The sequence below is a fragment of the Arvicola amphibius genome, chromosome 8 (assembly GCF_903992535.2).
Source record: "Arvicola amphibius chromosome 8, mArvAmp1.2, whole genome shotgun sequence".
NCBI lineage: Eukaryota > Metazoa > Chordata > Mammalia > Rodentia > Cricetidae > Arvicola > Arvicola amphibius.
Window position 1 is genome coordinate 64668113 of NC_052054.1, and position 7412 is coordinate 64675524.

Consider the following 7412-nt stretch of genomic DNA (forward strand, 5'->3'; position numbering starts at 1 on the left):
GAAACCCCCTCTGGGCAATGATGTGTACATGCTTCCCATTAAACTTTTTCTCCAGTTTAAGAACTAGCCAGATTTATGTTCTACTAGAAGACCCAGGTTCAGTTCCCAGCACTCCCATGGCAGCTCACAATTGTCTGTAACTCTAAGATCTAACACTCAAAACACTAATAATGCACATAAAATAAAGATAAATAAAGGCTGGGCAGTGGTGGTGCACGCCTTTAATTCCAGCACTCAGAAGGCATAGGCAGGTGGATCTCTGTGGCCAGCCTGGTTTATAAGAGCTAGTTCTAGGACAGGTTCCAAAGCTACAGAGAAACTCTGTCTTGAAGAAAAAAAAAAAAACAAACAAACAAACAAAAGACCTATCCAGATTTGGATTTTTTGAAAGGATTTCAACTGGAATTGAGACAAAAATTTTGATACCTTACGACCACCATCAACTTCTATTTCCTTTGCCCCAGTGATACTAAGTTCCCCGCAACTGCACCGTGAGATCTAAGTTTGCCTCCAGCTCCAGAATCACTCTAGAGAGGCAAGAGTCCAGCAGCTTCCGGTTTGGGCCGTGAAGTCTCAAGATCTTAGCGCTGAGATGCACATGGCCTTGTTCTCATGCAGTAACAGCTACAAAGAGGCCCAGCTCTCACGAAAACCACTCATATCTGGGTGGCAAAAAATCCCCTCTCCTCACTCATCCACCTTGCTTCCAGATCCTGACCCGGGCTCTTATACAAATGCAGGATTACTGGGAAATGGCAATAAAGGTTTTCCAGGATAATTTAAAAGACGTACCTTTTCCGCATTCAGATGTCATCTCTTCACGGACCTGAGCCACTTCATGTTGTTATGGTGGAGCACCCTTCGCAGCGGCAGAAGATACTCTCATCTGGTCAGTGGATCATGTGCTCAGAAGGCCGAAATAATAGCAGGCACTCAAACAGGGCGAGGCAAAAGCCCTCAATATCTACACTCACAGGCGATATAGGCCTTTGCTATGGCGCATGCGCATAGAGCAGATCTTCGTGAGTTTGAGGTCGGGTCTACAAAGGAATACAGAGACAGACAGGACTTTTACTCAGGTAAACCCTATTTTGGAAAAAAAATATATTCAACAGACATAAGTACCTATTATTTCTAGTGGGCACTTTCTCTGGTTGGGTGAAAACATTTTCCTGTTAGGGAGTGGTTAAAAACACCTCCGCGGTGTCACCATCCCTGACTCTAAGCTCTACTAGACAGCGTGGTATTGACATAAAAACAGATAGGTGGGAGCTAGAGAAATGGCTCAGAGGTTAAGAGTACTGGCTACTCTTCCAGAGGACATAATTTCAATTCCCAGCACCCACATGGCAGCTCACAACTGTCTATAACTTCAGTTCCAGAGGGTCTGACACGTTCACACTTATGTACATAAAATAAATTTAAATAAATTATACTTACCTGGCAGGGGAGATACCATGATCACGAAGGTGGTTTCTCCAGGGCGAGGCTTATCCATTGCTCTCCGGATGTGCTGACCCCTGCAGTTTCCCCAAATGCAGGGAAACTTGACTGCATAATTTGTGTTAGTGGGGGACTGCGTTCACACTCTCCTCTGAAAAGTAAGAAAAGAAAGGTATTTATTAAATACAAAAAAATTAAACAAATTATGGAGAAAAACAGACAGGTGGATCAATGGAATGCAATCAAAGACCCTGACATAAATCTACACCTCTATGAACACCTGATTTTTAACAAAGAAACCAAAATTATACAATGGAAAAACAAAGCATCTTCAACAAATGGTGCTGACATAACTGGATGTGGACATGTAGAAAAATACAATTAGATCCATATCTTTTGCCCTGTATAAAACTCAAGTCCAAGAGGATCAATGACCTCAACATAAATCCAGTTACACTGAAGCCCATAGAAGAGAAACTGGAAAGTTACCTTGAATGTATTTGTACAAAAGACAACTTCCTGAGTATAATATCAGTAGCACAGACACCGATATTGACAATTAGATGGGACCTCCTGAAACTGAAAAGCTTCTGTAAGGAAAAAAAAAAAAAAAAACAAAAACAAAAAACCACCTTCAATAATAAGACAAAACAGCAGCCTACAGAATGGGAAAAGAACTTCTGCCTCTCAAATGCTGGGATTAGAGGCTTGTACCACCACCCACCCGGCTTTGAGATACCATTTTATGTGGGAGCCCACGTGTGACTCAGTTTCCATCTGGAGTCATTTCTGACTTAAAGAAGTCATTTGAGAAGCCGGGCGGTGGCGGCGCACGCCTTTAATCCCCCCCCCCCCCAAAAAAATTCAAGACAGGGTTTCTCTGTAGCTTTGGTGCCTGTCCTGGAACTAGCTCTGTAGACCAGGCTGGCCTCGAACTCAGAGATCCGCCTGCCTCTCCCTCCTGGTTGGGTGAAAACATTTTCCTGTTAGGGAGTGGTTAAAAACACCTCCATGGTGTCACCATCCCTGACTCTAAACTCTACTACAGAGCTATAGTAATGAAAACATCGTGGTATTGGCATAAAAACAGATAGGTGGGAGCTAGAGAAATGGCTCAGAGGTTAAGAGTACTGGCTACTCTTCCCAAAAAAAAAAAAAAAAAAAAAGTCATTTGAGTTCAAGCTTGCCTGCTCTACTTTTTCTTATAACCTTGAGGGCTATAAGAGTCTTCTGATTTAGCCTGTGAGAAAAGAACACTCTATCTAGTAGACAGTATACTGCTGACAACAAACATTAAGATAAGAAGTAAGGCTGCTTCTGAGCAGCAAGCCCGTGTTAGAGAGGAGGCTACTCACTCAAGGACAGGAATGGTCTTATGGTTAGACACAGACAATCTGTGCTGTGCTGTGCTTTGTTCTGCTTTTGTATATAAGCAAGTTCTGAAATAAACTCTGGGCTCTTTGGCTGCTTCGACATGACCAGACATACCTCCCAATTCTATCCTGCCTTCTGTTTCTTCTGACTTTTCTTTGGCCTCAAGGATCCCCTATCCAGGAACCCTAGCTGATCTTGTAGGAATGGGCCCCTTCAATCTTGTACCTGTCAGAATGACTAAGATCAAAAACACTAATGACAGCCCATGTTGGAGAAGACATGGAGTATGCCACTTTAGAAATCAGTATGGTGGTTTCTCAGAAAATTGGAAATCAATCTATCTCAAGACCCAGTATACCAATCTTGAGCATATATCTAAAGGATGCTCAATCATACCAGAAGGACACTTGCTCAACTATGTTCATAGCATTATGCCTACTAACCAGAACCTGGAAACAACCTAGACGCCCCTCAACTGAAGAATGAATACAAAAATGTGCTACATCTATACAATGGAGTATTATATTACTAAGGAGTAAAAAACAATGATGTCCGCCTGGTGCACGCCTTTAATCCCAGCATTTGGGAGGCAGAGGCAGGCAAATCTCTGTGAGTTTGAGATCAGCCTAGTCTACAAAAGCTAGTTCCAGGACAGGCTCCAAAGCTACAGAGAAACTCTGTCTCAAAAAAACAAAAAAGAAAAATAATGACATCATGAAATTTGCCGGCAAATGGGTGGAACTAGAAAAAAAACTCCCTGAATGAGGTAATCCAGACCCAGAAAGACAAACATAGTATGTATTCACTCATAAGAGGATATTAGCTATAAAGTAAAGGGTGCAGACATTTCCTTACTTTAAGTGTCTGATTGTAGAATTGTAGACAGAGGACGGCAGCTAAGACTCCTAGCAATAACGAAGAGGGCGTCTGAACTGGCCTTCTGGAATCACATTGGTGACTACCTCAATTACCATCATAGAACTTTCACTTAACAACTGATGGAAACAGATAGAGAGATCCAGAGCTAAGCACTGGACTGGAGCTCCTGGAGTCCAGTCGAAGAAAGGGAGGAGGGATTGTATGAGGAAGGAGGGTCGAGATCATGACGGGCAAACCCACAGAGACAGCTGATGCTAGCTCATGGACTCTGGACTGACAGCTGGAAAGCCTGCATGGGACTGAACAAAGCATTCTGAAAGTGGTGACAGCTATGCTACTTGGTCTTTTTGTATGGTCCCTGGCAGTGGGACCAGATCCCTGGTGCATGATCTTGTCCATTGCCAATGGTGGGATACCTTGCTCAGGCTTGATGCAGGGGAGAGGGGCTTAGTCCTGCCTCAACTTAACTTAATATGATAGATTTTGCTGACTCCCTGGAGCCTAGAGAGGGTGAAGGAGGGTGTAGATAAAGGTAAAGGGGAACAGCAGGAGGAAGGGAAGGAGAGGAAAACTGGTTGTATATAAAATTAATTTAAAAACAATTAAAAGTGTTTGGTTGTATTGGAGAAAGGAAAGAAAGCTTTGTTGTTGTTGTTGTTGTTGTTTTTCAAAGCAGGGTTTCTCTGTGTAGTGTTAGCTGCCCTGGAACTCACTTTGTAGACCAGGCTGGCACCGAACTCACAAAGATCCACCTGCCTCTGCCTCCCACATACTGGGATTAAAGGCATGAGCCACCACCACCTGGCTAGGAGTTTATCTTTTGAGTTGAAGATGCAGAATATACAATTCTAAGTGTGCCTTGCAGCTTGGCACTCCAGTTGCCAAAAACAAGGGAGTTTCCTTTACAAAAACTAGGGTTGTAAAGCAGAGGCTTTGGCTTTGGTGAATACAATAAGAGAGAGAACGTTCCCACCCAAGAAATACAGGATAGAAAAATATAATCCAATCATCATAAAATTTTTTAAAAATCTAAAAATTTCTAGGAAAATTCTGAAGAAACCACATATAGTGGTGCACACCATTAATCCCAGCTCTTAGGAGACAGTTCCAGAACAGCCAGAGCTACACAGTGAGACTGGGAATTAAAAAAAACAGGAGGGGGGATGTTGAGAGATTATGAGCTTATTCTGGAACCTTTGGAAAATGGAAAGCCTAGGGAATCTGACTCTATGCCACAGGAAAGAAAGGACCCTAAGGATGGAGTTAATCATTCTAAGTCAGAATTGCTGGTTATGCTTAGACACCTGACCACCTTCATACTACACAGGGAGCAGAACTAAGGAGACTGTCAGCCCATTGACTGACAGATTTTAACTGGAGGCAGCCCAAATTAAAGGTAGAAGACTGGCCGGGCGGTGGTGGCACACGCCTTTAATCCCAGCACTTGGGAGGCAGAGGCAGGCGGATCTCTGTGAGTTCGAGACCAGCCTGGTCTACAAGAGCTAGTTCCAGGACAGGCTCCAAAGCTACAGAGAAACCCTGTCTTGAAAAACCAAAAAAAAAATAAAAATAAAAAATAAAGGTAGAAGACTTCCAAGGGGCTAAAACTTGTCTACTATCCACAACCTCTAACCTCGGCACTTCCCTTTACTCTGATGCCTGCTAGTTTGCCTTATGGGTAATTCATTTTGTCGGACTCTAGAGTCCAAACACTGAGAAGGAGTCGCCCCCAGAGACCACCCCTCACACCATAGCTGATGCAAAAGCATGAGGATTTTATTAATTCTGTCATGACAGGGTCCCTCAGCATTCGGGAAGCCGAGAGACCTCGAATAGCTGGTACAGGCTACTTTTAAAGGAGAAGGCCACAGAAGCAAGAGAGGTTGTTCTTTGATTATTATGATTGGCTTATTCAAAAGGGCTATTACCAATAATTGGCTGGAGAGCTATTGCCAGATCAGATGAGGTAAGAGGTAATTTTGACCCCATTTCCCAGGGGACTGAATCAAAACATACGTATATGGGTAATTGTTCAGGAACTGAGTACGTGCATGTGTAACTGTTAGGTCCTTGGTTCCCAGGGGAGGAGGGGAAGCACTAAGGCATGGAGGCTGAGAGGGTTTAGAATTGTCAGAAATGGCTTCAGAATTATCTTAAAGTCTTACAATTTCACATGGTGGTCATGTACTAATGGATTGGTTACCTGTGCCTCTATTGACGTTTTTCAAAGTAAACTGGTTGAGCCAGACCCAAAGGTATTAAAAGTTTCCATTTCTTAGCTGGGAGGTGGTGGTACACCCCTTTAATCCCAACACTACCGAGGCAAAAGATTTCTGTGAGTTCAAGGCCAGCCTGGTCTACAAGAGCTAGTTCCAGGACAGGCTCTAAAGCTACAGAGAAACCCTGTTTGGAAAAAACAAAAAATAAACAAATTAAATAAATAAATAAAAGTCTCCATTTCTGAACTAAAACAACAGTTAGATTCTCTTTCAGACATGGTCCTACAAAATTGGAGAGCTTTTGACTTCTCATGAGATAAAGGAAAGTATGTGTGATGTTGGGGGAAATCTGTTGTTTCTATGCTAATAGAACAATAATAATTAGAGAAAATCTGCTATGGGTGGGGAAAACCTCATTTTAAAAATGAGCAAGAAAAACCATAAATCAAATTATAATTAATATCAGTCTCTGTTCTCTTGGTCTGTCTGGCTACTACTCTGCTATCAGCACTGACTGAACCCTTAAATCTCATCCTGAATTGACTAACTAGCGGGGGTGGGGGGAGTCCTGCATCTTAAACTATATAGTCAATTATATACCAGTTCAGTAAAATTAATGATCCTTAGGACCATAACCTCCTTAAAGCATGAGTCCAGGATTTATATCATTCACTAAGGCCCAGTCGGCAATGAAGAAAGCCCCAGTTCTTAGCACAGCTGACTCCATTATGGAAGTACCATTCAGGCTGTAAAACTCAGCACATAGACAGTACCATCTGCAGAAACTAATACAAAGACCTAATCCATCAAAGTCCATAGATCTGGGAAAGTTTCTAAATATACTAACCTGGCTTTTGGCTTCTGTAGGTTCACTCTAGCTAACTGTTCATGTTAAATAATGTCAGAACAGACTATTGTTTTTGTACTTAAAAGCTCACCCTGATAAAGGCTTGGTGCTCCACTGAGATCCTGAACACCCAGTGTAGTCTATGGCCATCTAATAAAGACTTTCTATTGGCTTAAACCCATGTCCAAGCAGACTTCTCTAGTGGCTACCCCACAAGAGAACCACCATGCCCCGTTCTAAATTTTTTTTCTTTCTGAAGCATGGTCTCAATATATAACTCTAGCTGTCCTAAAACTTGATATGTAGACTAAAGTTGGCCTCTCACTAGGGCTGGAGAGATGGCTCAGAGGTTAAGAGCACTGGCTGCTCTTCCAGAGGTCTTGAGTTTAATTCCCAGAAACCACATGGTGGCTCACAAACCATTTCTAATGAGATCTGATGCCCTCTTTTGGCCTGCAAGTATACACGCAAGCAGAACACTGTATATGTAATAAATAAATAAATCTTTAAAAAAAAGATCTGCATTAATCTTCAAGTACTGGGATTAAAGATTTGCCACTGTCATGCCTGGTTTAAAAAAAAACTATTACAGTTATTTTCTTAGCCTGGAGGGATGGTTCAACTGTTAAAGGCTAGGCTCACAACCAAAA

General features: G+C 42.4%; 1 non-coding gene across 1 annotated transcript; it reads left to right on the top strand.

Annotated features, from left to right (window-relative positions):
• Positions 1-1432: 1432 nt before the first annotated feature.
• On the top strand, positions 1433-1597 carry LOC119822092. Its single transcript, XR_005286696.1, has one exon. It is a non-coding gene; the product is annotated as a U1 spliceosomal RNA (small nuclear RNA).
• The last annotated feature ends 5815 nt before the right edge of the window (positions 1598-7412 follow it).